The sequence below is a fragment of the Lissotriton helveticus genome, chromosome 6, assembly GCF_964261635.1.
Source record: "Lissotriton helveticus chromosome 6, aLisHel1.1, whole genome shotgun sequence".
In the NCBI taxonomy this organism is placed as follows: Eukaryota; Metazoa; Chordata; class Amphibia; order Caudata; family Salamandridae; genus Lissotriton; species Lissotriton helveticus.
In genome coordinates this window covers 2,028,110,439-2,028,132,744 of record NC_136067.1, presented here as the reverse complement: position 1 = coordinate 2,028,132,744, position 22,306 = coordinate 2,028,110,439, and the positions used below count along the sequence as shown (strand labels likewise).

Sequence of the window (22,306 nt, the reverse complement as noted above, 5' to 3'; positions counted from 1 at the left end):
AGTCGCAGCTGGAATCTGTCACACGACTGGCTTAGGAGGTCAAGCAGAATATGACTGCCATGCCCCCAAGTTTGAAAAACAGAACATCAAGGGAAACAATAAAATGTCCCATGTTTGACCAAACAGGAAAGACCGCCATTTCTCTGAAACATTTTCCCTAATTTTTCCTATGGTAAATATCAGCTGATTGATACACATCTGCAATCATAAATGTGCCAAGATCAGTCTTTAATGAATGTGTAGACTTATTATTTTTAAACACATTTAAGATTTTTCCTGAAGAGCCCTTGAAAGATCAGGAGATGAGAGTCAGTATCTGCTTTTTCAATCTGGTGTGGCCTTAGCATCATTTCTCTGTGATTCGCTGATCCTCTATGAAGCTGTGCCTCTCTCCTCACCCCAGTGCTTACTTTGTAAAAAAGAAAGTGTCAGGGCGCTTCCCAGGAGCCGCTGAAGCTTGCACCACCCATTGCCCCTGCCAGATCTGCCAATGACAATACCAACAAAGCTACTAATATCGCTTATAATTCAGACTATTCCAGAACACCCAAAGCTATAAGTATGGTGTGGGTGACAGTTATTATTCATTTTGAATTTATATTGTATTACTAAACCCTCTTGATGTGCTCATCTCACAATTAGACAGACAGCACCACTATGTGGTAGACTGTGGTTGGTGCTGGAGTTGAGAATGAAGTGCTGGTGCTGAGCACCGGAATCCACCGGCTCAAATTAGGCACTGGCCAGGCAGCTCAGCTTCTCCACAGGGTACGCAAAGACTTGAACTTCGCACGGTGTGAAATATTCCCATCTGCCGGGCACAATGATGTTCACAAAGCGGCCAACCATTCCATTGCACTCAAATGTTGTCGTTGCTCCAGCCAGGATGTTTGGAATTGTGTAACACCTGTGGAAAAAAATAGGGCACACTTAAAAGAGTTTACTTGTGTTGGTGTTTATCAAAAAACTATTGTTCACTGTTTCTGTAAAAAAGAAATATGTTACATGTATTGTGGATTAATATTTGGGCAGTGCATAGTACGCACAGAACAGTGGCGTAACATAGGCTCCAGCAGCCTGTGCGGTGCGTGGCCCCCGAGCCCTAGGTGGTCCCCTCGGCACAATACACTGGCCGGAGAGCTCTGATTGAGTCCGGAAGGGGCCCCTTCACGTACCTTGCAGGGGGGGCCCCCTCAAGTTCCATTAAACCACTGACACAGAAATTTACACAGAAGAAAAGGTTGACAGCAGTGCAAGCAGTATACGTTCTTATATACTGTTTCAATGATATGCCATGGTTCTGCAAAACATTTTATGCAAATGCATGATCTATCAATCAACTTACTTTCGTGTATATATATATTCCTACTTGTAAGGCAAGTTGGGTGGTGTTGGGGCATTAACGGGGGGCAGCGGTCCCGTTACACTGACCCCCCCTGAAGTGCATGTGGGTCAGTTACCGGCGCAACTTTGGTGATATATATATATGCTTATTTTGGGAGGAGATGTTTGTTAATATTGCGCGCATTGCCAGATAATGCGCTTCAGAGGACCCGTTCCATCAAGAGGCTTGGGCTCATCTGGACCCTGCGTTTGCAGTTTTTCAATTGAGCAAGGTATTGCTACAGTCCCGAGCCCGCCCCTGAACACCGATGTTTCTCTGGGCGGCAGCAGCTGCTGAACCGTGACTTTACGGGGGGCTCGTAAGCACTGTCTTTTTCGGTCCCTGCTCGCTTCACATCGGGACTAGGAGGCTGGAACGTAAGGGGACCGGAGGGAGCATGCTGAACACTTCACTGGACATAGACTGTTGCTCCTCGTAACCCTGCCACATCAACGCTTGTCCACTGGGACACACCACCAGCAGCACTTACCTGGCTGTTGCATTATGGACCCTGCAGTTCCTACGAGCAGCAGGCATCGTGACTTCACTCCATTGGTGGGTGTGGCGCCTATTAACAAATGGGATTGCGGCAAGGACTACTTTTTCGAGCAGCAGAGTCGCCAGAACACTGTCGATGGCATCTGAGGAAGGCCTATGTCAGGCCGAAATGCATTATGCCCAACAACAGCTTTAATTAAATGGTGTCTCCGGTTCCCCCGCTGTGGCCTCTGCTTCTGCTTATTTTGGGAGGAGATGTTTGTTAATATTGCGCGCATTGCCAGATAATGCGCTTCAGAGGACCCGTTCCATCAAGAGGCTTGGGCTCATCTGGACCCTGCGTTTGCAGTTTTTCAATTGAGCAAGGTATTGCTACAGTCCCGAGCCCGCCCCTGAACACCGATGTTTCTCTGGGCGGCAGCAGCTGCTGAACCGTGACTTCACGGGGGGCTCGTAAGCACTGTCTTTTTCGGTCCCTGCTCGCTTCACATCGGGACTAGGAGGCTGGAACGTAAGGGGACCGGAGGGAGCATGCTGAACACTTCACTGGACATAGACTGTTGCTCCTCGTAACCCTGCCACATCAACGCTTGTCCACTGGGACACACCACCAGCAGCACTTACCTGGCTGTTGCATTATGGACCCTGCAGTTCCTACGAGCAGCAGGCATCGTGACTTCACTCCATTGGTGGGTGTGGCGCCTATTAACAAATGGGATTGCGGCAAGGACTACTTTTTCGAGCAGCAGAGTCGCCAGAACACTGTCGATGGCATCTGAGGAAGGCCTATGTCAGGCCGAAATGCATTATGCCCAACAACAGCTTTAATTAAATGGTGTCTCCGGTTCCCCCGCTGTGGCCTCTGCTTCTGCTTATTTTGGGAGGAGATGTTTGTTAATATTGCGCGCATTGCCAGATAATGCGCTTCAGAGGACCCGTTCCATCAAGAGGCTTGGGCTCATCTGGACCCTGCGTTTGCAGTTTTTCAATTGAGCAAGGTATTGCTACAGTCCCGAGCCCGCCCCTGAACACCGATGTTTCTCTGGGCGGCAGCAGCTGCTGAACCGTGACTTCACGGGGGGCTCGTAAGCACTGTCTTTTTCGGTCCCTGCTCGCTTCACATCGGGACTAGGAGGCTGGAACGTAAGGGGACCGGAGGGAGCATGCTGAACACTTCACTGGACATAGACTTTTGCTCCTCGTAACCCTGCCACATCAACGCTTGTCCACTGGGACACACCACCAGCAGCACTTACCTGGCTGTTGCATTATGGACCCTGCAGTTCCTACGAGCAGCAGGCATCGTGACTTCACTCCATTGGTGGGTGTGGCGCCTATTAACAAATGGGATTGCGGCAAGGACTACTTTTTCGAGCAGCAGAGTCGCCAGAACACTGTCGATGGCATCTGAGGAAGGCCTATGTCAGGCCGAAATGCATTATGCCCAACAACAGCTTTAATTAAATGGTGTCTCCGGTTCCCCCGCTGTGGCCTCTGCTTCTGCTTATTTTGGGAGGAGATGTTTGTTATATATATATATATATATATATATATATATATATATATATATATATATATATATATATATATATATATATATATATAGATATGAACCAAACAATCTACCTCCCACAGTGACACGATGGAAGGAAGCACGTACACGAAATGGTTCAGGATTCGGTATCACTTTATTGGAAGTTGTCACCCTCGATCCCAAGCGTCAGGAGAGACGTGTTTCAGCCTTCAACGTCACAAAAAATAAACAGTTAAAAAGCTGTCTGCCATTGAGATTCATGTCCCACATTAACCGCCCAAGCTGTGGAAAGTTCACCCAGACTAATGGAAAGTCTGCAAAAACATGACCTCCGACCTCAACTGCAAAGTAAAAAATGTTTCTTTCCATGGTTGAAATGTCTCAATTCTAAAGTTCTCAAAGCACCGGGACCGGACAAATAGAGTCTAATTGCGGAGTTACTGATTTAGACGATGAGTATACTTGCACCTCAAAGTCGCTCGAGCGCATGCTCAAAACCCCATCAAGACTCCAGATCCCATAATGCAGCGGAACGATAGCTTAAAGTTATGTAATGCAGGGGGGGGGCGCTAGAGGGCGCCAAGCAAGATGGCCGCACTGGTGTGAGGCTCTTGCTGTTCGGGTCTTCATCCGCCGATTATTCTAGCCATCTCGCATGGAAAGCGGCTGAAATAACACTTATATGGCTGCAAAGACAGGGCGGCATCGAATTTGGTCCACTAGAGGGAACGGAAAAGCAGATACGACTCGAAACTCGCCATCCGCTGCCAGAGCACTCATCCACAAAATGGCGGCTACCATGGCACCCTGACTGAACGAGCTGTCCCCATATACTGCAGTGGGAGCCCTGGATATCGTGGTGCAGTCGATTACAGCCCAGACATTGCAGGGGGCGCTTGGCCAGAAGTCGCGACAAAACTGAGGTGAGCATTGAGCAACTGCTGCACTGACCCTGCTGAGAACGCGCTGCTGCCTGGAGACAAGAGACAGTCTGAGCGGGAGGCGTCCCCCCCCCGGGGCTGGCCCCCGCTGCATGCCGGTACCAGACCTGAGCCCTACCCGGGCTAACTGAGAAATCGGGAAGGAGGTGCGAGGCGGACCCGAACCTGCGGCTGCGGAGGGGAGCGAGTTCATCACTTGTGGGACCCTGCAGTGACATCCCCTGCGGCCTTTGGCACTGTCGTGAACCGCTATCGGACTCCTGCTGATACTTGCTGTGCCGGCTGCTGCGGCCTGCTACCTGGCCTGAAACAATTGCTACTCTGGAGCGGAGGGGACGTCGAGCAGGCAGCGACCCCCCTGGGCTGCTTCTCGACGTTTGACGATACCAGACTTGCCTGCCCAATCTGGATGGGGGAAGAGGGAGACGCTGTGTGGCTGTCTGGGCTTGCGGAGGTGGAGAGGGGGATCACATTGCTTACGGAGACCTGGTGTGATCTCCCAGGCGACCTTGGGCACTGATGGGAAACGCTTGTGTATGCCAACTGATGTATGCTGCTCTGGGGCGAAAGGCTCGTGACGCCCTGTAGAGCTAGCCTGGCGACTACCCTCATGAGCCCCCCCCTGCCTTTCACAGGAGACCCGGACCCTGCTTGTACTGCTGCTGTAGGTTTAGTCTCCTGCCCGAGATTGGTGTTTGACCTGGGAAGGCGCACAGGAGGAGGGCGCTGGCTGTACTGTACTTCGCTCTGCGTGAACTGACGCTGCTTCTGGAGGTATGTGACTGCTTGAGGTAGCTGGACATAGGCCTTGCTAGGGGGGAGACCCTGCCAGACGAGACACGGGGGAAACACCGCACCGGCTTGCTATTGGAGGCCTGGTGGAGATTCAAGACTTGTGACCCATGTCCGGAGTGATTACCTGCCTTAGCTCTGGGGCGGAGCGGCAGTGAGCAGTCTGACATTTGCGGACGGATCCCCCCCCTCTCTCTTCGACGTAGTATCAGGATCCCCAACCCTTGGAGATGGGGAAACCGGACGGACGACAGCCGAAGCTGAACTTTGAGGCACGAAAGTCCACCTGGTCCCAAACAGACCAGGAAGAGGACCACGCAGAACCCCAACCCCCCTCCACTGCAGATTTGAAGGAACTCCTGCTTGTCATGCAGTCTAGCTTAACCTCCATTGAATCTAAGATGGATTCCATGAATGCGAGATTGGACGGCGTCACACATCGAGTAGACAAGCATGAAGATCGGCTGACGGAGGCGGAACATCGCATTTCCGACCTAAAGGATACTGCTACCATGTCTCGAACATCTGACATGGAGAGGATCCTACAAATAATAGCAGCCAAGAATGAGGACTTGGAATCCCGCTCGCTCCACAACAACCTCCGAATCCTCGGCATATCGGAATCGACTGCTACTGAGCGAATGGAGGACTTTGTTGAATGGCTTCTTATAACGTTGTATGCGAGGGAGGCCTTCTCGCCTGTCCTGGTGGTGGAGCAGGCTCACCGTTCCCTCTCTGCACGACTGGTCCCAGGTGCCTCTCCGCAGTCGATAATAGACAGGATCCTAAATTACAGGGACCGCGAAGCTGCCCTCCGCCTGTCCAGGGAGCATTGACAGCTCTGTTTTGAGGGTATGGAGATCTCCCTCTACCCTGATTTTACTATGGCAGTGCAGGAACAGAGGAGGAAGTTTATCCCAGTCAAAATGAAACTGCAGGAGATCAATTTGCCCTAAGCTATGCTCTTCCCGGCACGACTCAAGATAACGCATTCGGGGAAACAGAAGTTTTTTAATACCCCACAGCAAGCACAGGAATTTCTAAAAAACTTATCAAAGCAGCCCGCGGCCCGTGTCTCTCCTCCCCACCCCCGGAAGACAATGGTGGTGCTTCAGACATAGAGTAAAGATATGACAAGCTGACCATGCGATGCTCCCTTGATGATGGACGGGTCCTTGCCGCTTCAACCTGCCCTTCTCTGAGTGTGGTAGGAGTGAACTGACCGGGTGGCGCCGGGGGGAGGAACTGTGCTACAGACACTGACCGCGTGGTACGTATGGACTCCTGCTGAGTGCCTTCCCCCCTGATCGGTGCTGCTGGGGCAGGTGATTCCCTGGAGGGGACGGGACCGGTAAGTTCTCCGTCCTAATATTGTGACCTGCAAGCTGGTAATGACTTGATCCTGTACCTCGTCTGTATACTTGCGTTGGTCACCCAGTAAGCCATAGACTTAAGAAGTGAAATATTGCGACTTGACCATAAATTGCTGCCCAAATGCCCTCGCTACTGTGAGGAGGTATTGGCTGCCCTCTAGAACCCACCCATTAGGTGCACCCTCACTGCTATTAGCATATTGTGACTGGAGATGAAGAGTTTGGGATGTTTAATGTTTTCCCTCAGTCTTGTTGTTTGGAAAGTAGATATGATGTCTCTAGTGACACGGGGTGGTTGGGGAGGAGGGAGGGAAGGGGGCCACGGCAGGATTGAGCTGCTGATGTGGGAGGAGGGAAGTTTATTGTTGTTACAGAATCTTGCATTTTAATGTCTTGCCACGCGACACTGGGCAGAAGATCCTGCTAATGCCCCTACACTGTGACTAACACCCCACCGCACTTGCTGACACATACGGAATGCCATGTCTGCTGCTGTGATTGATCCCCCTACCCATCCAACTTACCGATTCCTCACATGGAATGTGCGGGGACTGGGAGACCCGCGCAAGCGCCATCATATCCTAGGTTATCTAGATCGCCACAATATACATTGTGCGATGCTGCAGGAAACACACTTAACCCTACCGTTACCCCCACATTTGCAGCTCGATGGGCCAGCTCATCTTATGCCCGAGGGACGTGCGTTCTCGGTAGGAAGAATCTCCCATACACTCCGATATGCTCTTTGGAAGATAAGCAGGGTCGATATTCCATTGCCTGGGGCATATTAGCTGGGAAACATCCTTTACAACGTAACTTTTACCACACAGTGCCTTTACGACGCAACTATTACAACGCATGTCATTACAATGCATAGCGCTGGGGGGCGCTCTAGGATAGGGAATAGATTTAATTTACTATCAAACACCTTCCCTACTATCCACGGGGACTGGAGTTGGAATAGTAAATTATACTATTCACTATCCAGCACCCCTAAGCACTATGCGTTGTAAAGCATGCGTTGTAAAAACTGCGTTGTAAAGGCATGCATGGTAAAAGCATGCATTGTAATGTCATACATCCATATTATCTACACAGACCTTGACACTCGTCTACTACTATGGGCCCAGCTCCGACGACCCAGAGTTCTTCAGAATACTCTGGGGTAAAATCCAGGAAATAGGCTCCACACACCTACTATGGGGAGGGGACCTAAACATCACCATTGACCCTGCTCTCGACAGCTCACACCCGCAGCAACAACATTGGTCCACATTCTAATCCACTTTAAAACTGATTCTTGATGATCACGAGATTGTCGATGCATGGCGACATAAGCACCCGTTGCAGAGGGAGGGGACCTGCTTCACCACAGCTCGAGCCTCTTGGTCAAGAATAGATATGTGGCTGATCACTAAGGGTCTCATTCGATGGTTGGCACACGCCCTTCATCTTCCTTGCACTTACTCCAATCACTCCCCGTGCTCATCGTTCTAAACCCCCTGCATGAAAGCTCTCCATACTTATCCTGGCAACTTAATCCACTTTCTCTGCTTGATCCAGTCTTTAAACAAGAGCTAGACCAGGAGATTGCAGACTTCTTCCCACAAAATAAAAACTCGGTTGTGCACTATGCCACGATCTGGGAGGCATTTAAAGTCACCATCCGTGGCCTATGCATTGCCAAGAGCGGAATCCTGAAAGATATAGGCGCCAGATTGTGTAGACTGGAGGGCGACCTAAAGCACATCGAAACCAGATTACAGACAGCCCCAATGCCCGAGCTGCATGCGCAAATTAGGAGTACACTGGACGAGTTCCAAGACACTGCTGAGAGCGAATGTAAACTCAGGGGTAAGTATTATAGGGCGCGACAATACGGAGAGGGAGACACACCGGGTAGGGCGTTGGCATCCTTAATCCGACCTCCGCGGTTCTCAAATACGGTCCTAGAGGTGGAGGATGAGGATGGCCAGACTCATAGGGATACGGCGGCTATAGTGGCAGCCTTTCGTAGTTTCTATAAACGTCTATACAGGACTCAAAGAGATTACTTTGCTGAGTTTGATCACTTTTTTGAGGACCACAGCGATAGCATGGTTGGGGGACGGACAAAGGAAATTTCTGTTACGGCATCATGAGGATAAAGAGATGGTTACAGCTATAATGCAGTTGTCGACTGGGAAAGCGCAAGGGCCGGATGGCCTCCCAGGGGAATTCTATGAAACCTTTCATCAACTATTAATCCCGATCTTGAGACACGTATTCGAAGAGGCTAGAGAGTCTGGGATCCTTCCCCCCCTCTATGTTGGAGGCGCACATTATCTCCATTCCCAAGCCAGGCAAATGCGCAAAATATTGTGATTCGTACCGGCCTTCTCCTTAATTAACGTGAATGCTAAGATCCTAGCTAAATTAGTTGCAAACCGCATTAGCCCTCTGATGACTGCATTGGTCCTCCCAGACCAGTCGGGCGTTGTACCAACTAGAGGTGCATCCCACAACTTGCGTACACTATTCGCGCTCCTGCAAGATATGGAGCTGGAGACAAACGCTGCAGCAATATTTCTAGACGCCACTAAGGCGTTTGACTCCCTGGAAGGGGATTATCTGGCCTACGTGCTGCAACACATGGGGTTTCCCCCCCTTCCTGGACTGGATTATTCTATTGTACTCAGGGCTGCAGGCACGGATCCTCATTAACGGGGTACAGTTGGCCCCTTTCACGATCACCAGAGGCACCTGACAGGGGTGCCCTTTGTCACCCCTGCTTTTTGCTATTGCCATTGAACAGTTAGCGGACAAAATCAGACAACATCATCGAGAGCACGTCCTGGTCTACCCGGAGAGGCAAATTCTAATATCACTGTATGAGGATGACCTGACGCTGTACCTGAGGTACCCCGATATAAGCCTTAATCCAATTCTTCAGGTACTAATACTGTTCGGTGGACTATCAGGAATAAAAGTGAATTGGGGGAAATCCCAGATATTCCCCCTAACTGACTCCTCCCCGCATTTCGATTCTGACTATCCTCTGGCTTGGTGTGCAGACTCGGTTACATATTTGGGTATCCACATCTCTCGATCCCGGGAACAATTGATGAGAGACAATTATGGCCGGGTACTGGATCAACTGACGGATAAAATCAGTTAATGGATTGCGATGCCCTTATCCATGGCCGTCAGAGTGTCGTTAATTAAAATGGTGTTCTTACCTAAACTTCTTTACCAGTTCATGAACATTCCTTACGCTCCGAGCCGCCATTTTTTCAAGAGCATCAAATCGCAACTGATCCGATTGCCATGGGGTGGGAAACAGCCCAGACTGGCATGGGCATGGGAGATCCTCACGCGTCCCTTTGACGCCGGAGGTCTGAAGATCCCGGACATGGAATTATATTTTAGTTGCGCCCAGGCTCACTTTGCGGCCTACTGGATACATCCCTCCCCGTACATGCCTCATCTGGCAGTGGAGGATGGGTATATGATACCCACTCATTCTTTGGCATATTTGAGCGCTTCCACGGTGCCTGAACACCTGGCTTCCACTACCGTCCAGTGCATTACTCGCGCTTGGCATGACCTGGCGCAGCAGCTTCAGAGTCCCCTACTGTAATCACCCCTGGTGCCTCTACGGGGATGTCACGATATCCCTGTTACACAAGAGGGGGGGTACTGTCGGATGTTACGGAATTTCTCTCGGCTCACTTGGGGTCGACTGTATACACAAGGGATTTTTTGAACCAGTGACAAATACTTTGGCGCTGCCTCCCCCACCCCACTGGAACTCTTCTACTATGTGCGGCTCAGGAAGGATGTTCGGGCCCTCATGCCATGCTTCCCACTCGAACCGCCCATCATGACCCCCCTGCATGTCCTGCTACAGCAGGAAACCCCCGAGCATGTAGTCTCACGACTATACTCCACTACAGAGAAGGAATGGGAGAGGGACCCCGCCCCGGGCCAGATAGGAGGAGGACATGGGACACCCCCTCACGGAAGAACAGTGGTGATTCTGCTGTCGGCAGACCGGGGAAATATCGACTAATAGCAGACTACGACTCTTACATTTTAAATACTTGCACCAACTTTATTACACACCTGTCCGGCGACTGCTCCGTCTCCCATTGCGTGATACTGACCGGTGTGACCGATGCGGGGTGGAGGGAGCGGGGTTCGGACACTTGGCCTGGAACTGCCCACTGATCTGGAAATTCTGGGGGGAGGTCCTTTCCGCACTGAATGAGATGACAGAAGTACACGTGCCTGATACCCCCCTTGTGGTGCTCTTGTGATACACTGAGCAATTGCCTGTTAAGATCCGAAAATACGCATCACTAGCTCTTTTGTTGGCAAAAAGAAGGATTGCATGCCGTTGGGGGAGAGGAAGGGCTCCAAAATTTAAAGATTGGTTAAACGATCTCATACACTTTCAGGATCAGCTACATATTTATGCTGAACTTATGCCACCTACATCTCGCCCACAGGACATTTGGGGCCCTCTGCAAACTTACCTCCTGAAACACACTGTGTTGGACTTGGCCCTTTTCCCTAAAAATTTTTGTTTTTCGCTCCCCTAATTCAGGATGTCCCCCCATTGTAATAAAGTTGTATAGGCCCTGTGAGGTTGAGATGCCCTGTGTAATATTAAAATCAATGCTAGGTGCCGTTGCTCTCTTCCTCCATCATGTCTGCCACTGACCCCTGCTACTGCAGCGTGGTCTTTTTAGTCGCACTCTAGTTGCCAGGAGCTGGCTAGAACCCCTAAACATTGTTACCATTCCATCCTGCCTTGCCTGCCCACAGTTAGAGTAGGGAAGCTCCTGGCACCTTCTAGAATAGGGGCGGAGCCTATTTTTGCCGCCTTTGAGGGTGGTCACCTGACCTGGGCCTATATAAAGAAAGGGAGGGAAACTTTCCAGTCAGTTGGGGCATCACGCAGGAGATTTAGGCGGTAGGGCCTGGTCAGGGGCCTATGCCACTGGGAGTGACAGGGCTGAGGTACTGCCTTCCAAGTAGAGTGAGGAACTCTAAACTAGCCCACTGATCAGGCCCGGTGGGAGGGGAACCCAGGGACCATCTTCAGTGACCTGCTGAGGAGACTTGATATACCAGCCCTCAACTCAACCCCCCCCTCTTCCAGCAACCAAGACACTGCTTCAACCCAAGGGCGCCCGAACCGACAAGCGCCGAGAAGAGACTCCCCTGTGTGAATCAGGACTGCTGGGGATCAACCAGGTACTGGACTGTGCTGCATCTGCGCCCCTCTATCTTCATCTGGGCCTGTGCTGTCCTGCCTCATCCCCCTTGCCTAACTGCCTGAACTGCCTGTTCACTGAGAGAGAGATTGCCTGCATTAACCCCCCCAGCGCACTACTCCTGTGCCCTTGAGAAGCGCTGTGATTCCAGAAATTGTTGTTGTCCCCGAGGCGCTGTATTTTCAAAGTGCTATTGCCTGGGCGGCTTCTGTGCCCCGCGAGGCGCTAGCCAAGGTGCTGTCATCTCACAGAGCGCACTCGCTTAAGACCCCCCACAGCTCCGGCCCATCGGAGACAGTGTGCCCCAGAGCGCTGCCTCATCGAAGCGCAACGACCCCGGAGGCCTGATCGGGGTACTCACCGCCGCCGCCCCGGGTCTGCCTGTGCCACCAGACGCTGTGGTCGAGCGCGACTGGGGTCGCAAACCGCCAACGAGTCCCTTCTGTGGTGCTTAACCTGCCCTGCACCAGTGTTGTTTCCCGCGCGGCCCCCGAGCTGAGGAAAGCCGCTGTGGGGTCGTAGAAAGGCCACGCTAGGCCCGACGAGGCCGGGAACCACCATCACGTGATGGGGGCCCCCGGCAGCGTCACGGGCCCCGCCCCCGCCGCGCATTCATTGGCCGCGTGGCCGAGCCCCTGCAAGCGAGCCTCGGATTGGCTCTGGGGCTCGGTACATGCCATTACTGCCTGATTCCTCACGTGCCCGGACCGGTCCCGAGGCAGGAGTAGTCATCGGGAGGCCCGGGACTGGTCGGCCAGCAGGACAGAGCCCGTCCCCACCAGCGTGAGGCCTCCCTCTCTTCCCGAAACACCGCAAGGGCTCCTTGTCGAGCGAAGACTTCAGGTACCCCCGGGGGAGGATGGCGGCCAGCTCGAGTGGATGCGGGGCCTCCAGGGTACCAGAAGGAGGCCCCGAGATCGGCCCTTCCCCGGGAGAACTGTGACTGGGCCCCATTGGCCCTACTGGGCCCTTAAGAGTACTGTGAAGGGGCAAGAGTCCTACCAGCCACATCTGGGCCTGAGAGTGATATAAAATGTAAATGTAAATTGATACTTGTATAGCGCACTCCTCACCCGCAAGGGTCTCAAGGCACTTGTACGAATACCGCTGTGGAACCCATCCTGGCTTTCCCTGTGAGGTGTCCACTCCTGGGCACCCCCAAGGTGTAGGCCAGGCATTTCTTAGCATTGTGGGGGCCGTTGTGGAGATTAAGCAAGCTATTGCCCAGAGTTGCAGAGTGGGACTCCATGATTGGAATAGGCACCGAGGCGTGAATTATCAGGTCCGTGGAATTTTTGAGCCCAAGACTCGCCGAGGCGGGGAATTGAACCCTGGTCCCGGGCTAGACCTCTGCATCAGGGTCTGCCGCTCTAACCATTGAGCCACACTTCTCTGATGAAGTTATGTTATAAGTTATGTTATGTTATGTTATGTTATAAAATGCTTATATAGCGCATGGCTACCCCAACAACGAGGCGTCCCAGCGCTTGCAGACAAGCCCAATTACATAACAGTCGGAGGGATGCGGCAAAATATCTGAACACCGCTGAACCTTAAATAGAGGAAAACAGCCAGGTTTTAACGTGTTTTCGAAAATGAAAATGGTTAGGAATGGAACGCACATCTAAAGGGATAGAGTTCCAGAGTTTTGGGGCCAAGAACTTAAAAGATTGGGCACCAGCTCTGCACCTCCGGATCTTGATAGTACTGGCAAGAGAAAGATCCGCAGAGCGGAGGGCACGCGGCGGAACATAGAAGGTACATATTCCTTGCAGGATTTGGGGACCTAAACAATGCAACATTCTATGGATAACACACAGAGTTTTAAATTGAATGCGCTGTTTAATGGGCAGCCAATGGAGCCTACGTAGCACCTGAGAAGTGTGGCAACGTTTCGGCAGACCAAACAGAGTACGGGCTGCAGCGTTTTGAGCTCTTTGTAGTCTATTAATGACTGTCAGATTGGACCCAAGCATAAGAACATTACAATAGTCTAGATGGGATAAGACCATAGCTTGGACAATTGTCTGTCGGATGGAAGGTTCAAAGAAGCCGAGAATAGGTTTTCAAAGAGCGTAGGCGACCATAACAGGTGCCAGCTACCCTTTTCGCGTGGGAATCCAGGGTGAGTGCGTCATCTAAAATCACGCCCACATTTTTAACTTCCCTCTTGGGCGTAGGAGGGGGGCCTAATGTAGGGGGCCACCACCGCTCATCCCACTTTTGAGTGTCGGTTCCAATGAGGAGGACTTCAGTCTTAGATGAATTCAACTGAAGGCAGTTCTCTGTTAGCCAGCTGGAAATGGCCAGGATGTCCTCTTGAAATTTGGCTTGATCTCCCACGGTATCGTTAGAGAAGGTAAAAATCAGTTGCGTATCATCCACATAGGATATTAATTTGATGTTACGTTCCCTGGCCAGTGTGGCCAAGGGGCGGACATACACATTAAACAACGTAGGGCTGAGGGCAGAGCCCTGTGGGACACCGCAGCCTAATGGAAAACTGCTGGATGAGTACGGGGGGGCATGAACCTGGAAGGAACGGTCAGATAGAAATGACACGAACCAATCCAGAGCATCATCTCTGACACCTATCTCCCACAGTCTCCTAAGTAGATCCCATGGGAGACGGAGTCAAACGCCGCACTCAAATCCAGCAGCACCACAGCTGAGGTGCCACCCATGTCCTGTGCCACCCTTAGATGTTCCGTAACGGCCAGTAGGGCCGACTCCGTGCTATGTTTGGCACGGAATCCGTTCTGGGACTCCTCCAAGATCCCATTAGTCTCCAAGAAACCCGTCAATATGGAATTTACATGTGCCTCCATCACTTTGGCCAAGTACGGAAGCAAGGAGATAGGCCGGAAACTTTCTGGCTTGGTAGAGTCCAGGGTGGTTTTTTTTAACAATGGGAGCACCTTGGCATGTTTCCAAGATTTCGGGATAGTGGCTGACTGCAGAGATTTATTAATCAATTCCCGCCCTTCCGTCATAATGGAATCCTGAAACAGGATCTTCCGGGGACCCCGACTTGATTCTTAAAGTCAAGAGTTCCATATCTGTCTGGGAGATGGGTGGGAGAGTTAAAAGGGAATAAGGAAGATCCAGTAGATCAGTAACAGATCTATAAGTCCTGTCTGTACCAGATCACCATTACTTTTTATCCCGAAATAGCGGACCTTTTTGATTTCTACCCCCAAAATGGCCGCCACTTTGGACCAGCATCGACTCAACCGTATCTGTTTCAGTGGTTGCTAGCTTTACACTGTGACGCATGCGTGAGTACCCGCTGAGGTCCCGCCCCCACGCGGACTCGGCGAGATATGGGCTACTTATACTCCACAGAAACACCGGGTCGTTGACCAGCTGCTCTGTCCTGACCAGACGGTGGGGGTAGGTGATAGCGGCACTGACCGCACGCCATCCGGGTAAGTGCTTCGACCTGCTTGAAACAGTTTTTTCCTAGGCCGTGGACGGACGTGCTGATGTTTTGGGAGTGTTACCTACACGCCCATTTGCTTGACGCCTCCAATTGGACGCGGGTGTGGCTTCGTCCCCAGCGGCCTCGATGGGTGTGTGGTCCGTTGTTTTGGTGTTTTCTGACTTTTGCTCCCGTTCGGGTATGCAGGGTCGGTTTTCGCCGATTCGGGGTCCGTGCACTCACCTTGACCACGGGGATGTTTCCAGCTCACTTGACCGACTTGGGCTACAATAGGCGCCCCAGTGGCCGTTCAGGTGGATTCCCTCCTCATGGGCATTTTCCTCCCTACGAGTCCTAACCCCCATGATGCTATTATTCCATCGTGGTAAGGCACGCACGGCTGCCTGACATCATCGCTGTCTCCCTCTTCTCCCAGGTTCCTGACCTATACGTGCAGGTCCCACTGGAGCAGACTGCGGGGCATCTTATGATCTCCCTTAGGGTAAGATCGTTAATGATGTGCCCCCTCCATCACGAGTTCTGTGTTCCTTGGCTATTCTTTACCAATTCAATCCCTGCATGATACACTATTGTTGTCTCCATTAGTAGACACTTACAAATAGCAATGCAGATTTTAATTTTTAATTTTTAATCTTTAGTTTAACTTGTTCTTTCCATTCACGAGTATGTCATTTAAGCGAGTTATGTGTGTGGCCTTTCAATATCACAAACATATAAAACCTTCACTGTGTGTTGTTGTGTATTTTCCTTAGGTCACCCGTACTCAGCAGGACTTCTTTGCCTGCCCCTTTATGACCTCATGGCATAAGGTTGTATGATCACTTATTTATTTCTTCACTGTGTAGTACGTCCCACTTAGGTCCTGATGAATTGCCCTCTGGGCATGAAACATGTTGACCATACCAGGGGGTTGTAGGTATCTTGCACAACACTATCTGTAGCAGTTATCTCCCCTCCCACCATTTTAACCAAGGGCGCCAGCCACGCCAATAAAGTTCTTTGTGGACTGACCCACCTTTTTTAAGTTTCACCACATTTCTCACGACTACACCCTTTTCTTCCCCGCACACCCGCATACACCATATGGCAGGGATTAAAGATCTCCGTTAAAGAGCCCCTTTATGGGTGCCCGCCGGACATTGCAGCGCCAGTCCGGCGAGGAGCAAACCCATATGATGAAGCATGACATCTAGCTTGCTAGGTGTGTGAGGGTTTTAGTCCCAACTAGGGTATTCCCCTCTTTGGCTTTCTTCTATCTTTCTCTGTACACGCTTCAATTTGACATACTCTACCTTCTCTCCACCCCACCTGGGGAACTTTGTACATTACTTTGTGGCTAGTCTCTCGGACACGTACACTGGACCCCATAAAACATTGTCCTTCTTGGTTCCCTTTGTTGTTATATAGTATAGTAACTAGCCTTGGTCTTTTTTATAAGCCTATGATAGGCTTTAGTGGCGATTCTAAAGTTGGATTTGGCTACAGAATCATACGATCGCCTCCAGATACGCTCAAGTGCCTTACACTCCTTTTTTTAAGTTAACCCCTGGCTAGGGGTCGATTACTGGTTTCATTCCCATGTGGCTTAAACATGCTTCATGAGAGTAATTGCCCAGGGACCTGGTTTTAGGAACTGTTGGCTCTGCTAAAGGAATGCTTTGCACTGGCCTACTGAAAGGTTGGTCCTGCATAGTGAAATGTGACCTGATTGCTGAAATGTTTTACTCCTGATACAGGGACAGAGTTATTCCAACCTAATGCTGCGGCTAATGAAATGTTTTACATTTAAGGAAATGTTTATCCTCATTTAATGCACTGCTTATTCCTGCTGAAGGAAATGTTTTATTCTTGCATAAGTAGTTTTATTCCTGCCTAGTGAGAAGTGGCCTGATCTTTAATGCCATATCCAGTCCTGCGTCAGGAAATGTTTGGTTATACCCTAATGAAATCAGTAATGCTGAGTAATGAAATGTCTACACTTGCAAAATGAAGTGCTAAATGAAAGCCCACAGTTCTCCCATGAAATGTATTGAATGATTGAGTTCCCTGCATTTTATTCCAGATAAAAGTAGATTGGTTTAAATCAAAACTCAATGGTGTGGGCTCAGTCTGTGCGTGCATTTATTGTCTCAGTGGATGTGCGTGCTGTGTAGTCACTTAACACCTGAGCTTTCGGGTGCCTACCTGCTCGTGCCAGGCTACCCCCGGAGAACTGGTGACCCCAGTTCTTACACACTGATACTGCCACTGATTCTGCTGACACACATCCAGATCAGCTCCCGGAGGAGTAGGGCGGAGGGGAGAGGGTGGGACCCTCAGGAGAGGTAGAATTATGAATTGCTGGAAGAGGTGGATTGTCAGGCGCTGGACATTTTGTGGGGTGGGGAGCAAAGATGATGTGGGATGCTGATACATGGCAGGGGACCGGAGTAGGGGTGGTCCACCGGGATGAAGGTCGTTGGCAAGAGATCTGTGGTGTTTTGTCCCGCTGAATAGTTGACTGACTAACATGCATGCCCTCCTTACGCAGCCTGCCCGATGGGTTGTAGGTGGCTTGCTGTGCTTCTTCCCATACCCTCTCTGTTGTGGATTCGAATGTGATGCAGTGCCGGCCCGATGGGATGTAGGCACCCTGTGTCAACTTTGCAACCAGTCAATAATGGTCTTGTGGAGAAAAAAAAAGCTATGTAATGCAGGGTCAGAGTCAGAGATATTTCACTCCGAGGCAAAGGCAAATGTCAATTCACCACAGTACCAGCCAGCTGAAATTGATTTCAATTAGGTACAACCTTGGGGTTGGAGGGATCCATCAGCAAAATAGATAGCGCCAAGACAACTTCACAGCATCGGCGTTGGTGCCTGCGGTGCCCAATTATCAGCTGGTGTCAGTAATCCAGGCAAGGCATTTCTTGCTGGTGCAAAACACAGTGTAGGAGAGTAGGGTCTGCTTTCTATGGTCACCCCCACTTTTTGCTGTGATTCTCTAGTTTTCTGACTTTAGTGTGGCTGTGGGCCTGCTAATCAGACCCACAGCCTAGCTGTTCTCTCTCTAAATTGATACCATGTACTTTAGGTACATACCAGATCGGTTACTGGGTCACTCTTGTGAGCCCCTGTATAGTGTACCATAGGTACCCAGGGCATAGGTGTACCCTAGGCCTACCAGGGGATGCAGCATGTATTGTGCCACCCCTGGTTTGCCTTCCAAACTGACACTGCAGGTCTGTTCACACAGCCTGAGTAAGGTGGTATAATTAGCCCTTACTTAGATATAGTATACCTATATCTACCTTTACATATAGACACATATACACCTATAAGCCACTCCTATAGTAGGCCTCGACAATCCTGGAGGCAGAGTGCTTGGTTTTATGTGAAAGGGTGCTCTGGCATGAGCTGAGTCCCTCTGCAGCTTTTGGAACCATCTCCTTATAGCTGTTCTATGATATAGCCATACCATATACTCTTAAATGCATTATAATCCTTGTGGTTAATGCTAACTTTGGTTTGGCTTTATCAAAACATGTCGTGTAAGGCTTCAAACCCTTTGGAATACTACGCCGCCGCCAAGACTGGCGACGGGGGTAGCATTCCACCCTTCTAACAGTTACTGATTTACCCGGTTAAAGTTAAACAGAGCCTCAGCATCACAAAATGGATGCTGCTGCCACAGACACGAGTCTGACCTCCTGTTGCTGGGGAAAACTCTGGCAGGAGAGGCCTGGGCAATAGGTTTCCTGTCCAGGGAGTTGCTGGCACCTCCCCAGACAGGCGTTTTGTGTATTGGGGCAGGGAGGGCTGCATTCTGTGAATGCATCTAGACACTGCCTGGGGCACACAAGGTGCTCCATGCATAGCCCAGTTCAAACCAGCACTCCAGCCCCAGTTCTGGCGCAAAACTGGACAAAGGGAAAGGGGTGTAACCACCCCCTTCTCGGGTCCACCCATAGGAGGGACCTAGTCAGGGAATCCAGTCCCCGTTCCTAGTATAAGTATAGGAGCTGTGTCCCCAGGACTTTAGATTATCCTGGATGAATCTTTGAAAGACATATCTTGGACCTTCGACATTCCATTCTGACTGGAAGATGGAAGACATCTCCCTTGTGGTCAAGGAGTCACCACCCTGTGCAAACAGGCACCAACAGCAACTTTGCCAGTCTGCAGTTTCAAAGCTCCCGTCAGAACCTGAAGACTCTGCGACACAAGAACTGGACTTCCAGACTTCTCTGGCGCCGACCCACATCCACAGCAAAGCTGGGACACGTGGCGGACACGAGAGATGTGGGACCGGACATCTTGGACATCCTGCATTTTGCTACCTGCACTCCTTTCCTGAAGCCTCCGAAAGTTGTGCATTGGAGTATGAGAAGCCCCAGCTCCGAGCACTATTTGCACTGAAGCTCAGGCCCCCCACACACCGCGAGTGTCCCGTGGGCCCAGCCTTTGCATTTGAGCTTGATGCATCTTCCCAATCATTTCCTGTTGGCTTGTGAGCCCCCTGAATATCTTCCTTTGAATTTTACTTGCTTTCCTGGTTGCTTCAGGCTTGCTCCATCTTCCCTGAAAAGGAGAAGCGCCACAGACCTTGCTGGTTTGCAACAGAGCCAATCTCGACATCCTGCATGGGTTGCGGTTGCCAAGGCTTGTTGGATCCAATCTGGATACCAACACTGCAGTCATCTAGATCCATTGTGGGACAGCTCGAATCCAATGCCTGGTCATCGTCGATGCCTCCTGGACTTAATGGCTGAAGAGACAAACTCCCCTTCTTCACCTTAAAGCACCTATCATCGCCTGGTTCCTTCCTGGTCACTGGCTAGTGACCCAGACTCTGTCCCCTCTGCTTTCAGGTTCTTCACATCTCCGATCCAGCCTCAGAACCACCCAGACACTTTTCCTCTGGTCACCTGCAGCACTTCTTTGCAGCTCTCCATAGAAAACGACGACGAAACCCAACACGAAAAGACACCTATACACACGGCTTCCCTGGGTGAGGTAACACGAGTACTCCAGTGCTCCCATGGGTCTTGACTCTCGAAGTGTCCTAGTTTAAAAGGGTTCCATCCTAGTCCATCCGGAAGTGTCCTTAAATTGTAACTTTGTAACTTTTACGATCTTTATAGAAAGTCATGGGGAACCCGCGCCTGTGTTTAGACACTGCGCGCATCTCCCGTGGGCCTCCTACTTCCTAACCTTTGGTTGTTTAGTGTAGCCCCAGCGATTCCACAGGCCATAGGCCTGCTTTCTAATTCTCTTGTGGTACTTATACCACTTTCTTAGTATATGGTTTGTGAGGCCCCTAGGGCATAACGTATACTGTGCAACTTATCGTATATTAACTGTGTGACTTGTATTGTATTTTTACCTCTGACCTCATAAAGAGTGCAGAGGGGTTGTGTTTATATTAAATACATATATATTTGATATATACCTTGTGTGGTATCCTTTCATTTGGTGTTCAAGGGATTATATATGGTAAAACAACTTGCTTAACTCGCCTACTGAAGTCTTAGCCTGAAGACTGCTGGTTCATGCTACCACTAGGATAGCTTTCTATAAGGTTGACTTTACAACCACCATCAAGAAGGGTCGATTAGACTGGTGAAAGGTGCCCACTAGAACTACTGGACATCATATGCCAGGCTAACTTCTCACACACAGGTCCCATGCTGGCAGTTGTAAAAACCACCCCGCTGCGAGACCCACTTCCTCAACCACAGTCATCCTCGTTCCTCTTCCTGGCCAACAAACTGGGGGCTCCCCCGATAGCACTCCAATACTCCTCCAAAAGACCGATCTAAAGGGAGAGCAACAAGCAACTGGTGTTCCGTGTAGGTGTGAAGACTGCTCACTCTGTATTCAATGAACCAAACAATCCACCTCCCACAGTGACACCATGGAAGGAAGAACGGATGCGAAGTGGTTCAGGATTCAGCATCACTTTATTCGAAGTTGTCACCCTCGATTACAAGCATCAGGAAAGACGTGTTACAGCCTTCAAGAGGCCTTTGTCAATCTAGTTTGGAATACTCTCACATCTCATTTATAAAGCCCTTCCCACCTGACTGATGTGTAGACAAAGAAAACATACTATTGGCACATGTAATCAAATACAACCTGCGTATTCCCCTAAAGAATCCGACACCGACAAGGGGGTAACATTGGCAATTCCATCTCTTGCTTTAATACATATACGCTGTATATATATATATATATATATAAAACATAGTGGGGGTCACCACTAGGTAGTCAGAGTTAGTTCAGCTCTTCCACTGAAAGAGCGGTTTTTGGTTTGCTAATAACTTAACTTTGACCCCGTTTGACGAATCTTCATGAAACTTTCCAAAACAAAGTTCATCCTTTTCAGCTCCTTACAGGATACCTTCAGGGTTGATGCGTCAAGCGAGGGCAGAGAAAAAAGGGGGGCCTGAAAATGCAAAATCCCCATGTATTTTCCTTAGACTTTTTTAGATAGGACTACAGCAAAAACAGCTTCACAGAATTACACCAAATTCACCTGGAAACTAGATCTTGGTCCTCAGATTGTGCATTTTCGAATTTGGTGTAAATTGCGATTCTCCTATTAACATGACCAGAGAATCTAGATTTCATTAAAGAGGCTAACATTATGCATTAATCCTTTTAATGCAGCTCACACAGCCGCCTACATCACAAAGGTTTAGAGTAAGAACAAAGTGACATCGCAGTATCTATAAAAGGCGTGTGCCAGGAGAGATCAGCCTCTTTTAAATGCCTTGAACGACAGGAGGAACGAAGAATGCATCTCGAAACTTGAAGGAGGTAATGAAGAAACTTGGAAGATCCTTGGAGAGACCTGGAGAATCCTTGGAGATTCATCAATTCATCAATTAGAATTGTCTGAAAGAAAATAGAGGGAGTCAAAAAAGACACAAGGTAACCTTCAGAAGAAGCAACAAGAAAAGCATAAGGTTAGAAGGTATGAATCATTAAAGACAATATAAATCAAGTCAATTCTCCATATCCCTCAAGGGAGGGACGGGAGGGATAATGTTAGCCTCCGTGTCTTTAATGAAATCTAGATTCTCTGGTCATGTTAATA

General features: G+C 50.0%; 1 long non-coding RNA gene across 1 annotated transcript in view; it reads right to left on the bottom strand.

Annotated features, from left to right (window-relative positions):
- Positions 1-210: 210 nt before the first annotated feature.
- Positions 211-22,306, bottom strand: part of LOC144762004 (uncharacterized) — a 79,736-nt gene continuing 57,640 nt past the window's right edge. The window contains exon 2 of the long non-coding RNA XR_013596001.1: positions 211-907. This is a non-coding gene — a long non-coding RNA (uncharacterized LOC144762004). The remainder of the gene's footprint in view (positions 908-22,306) is intronic.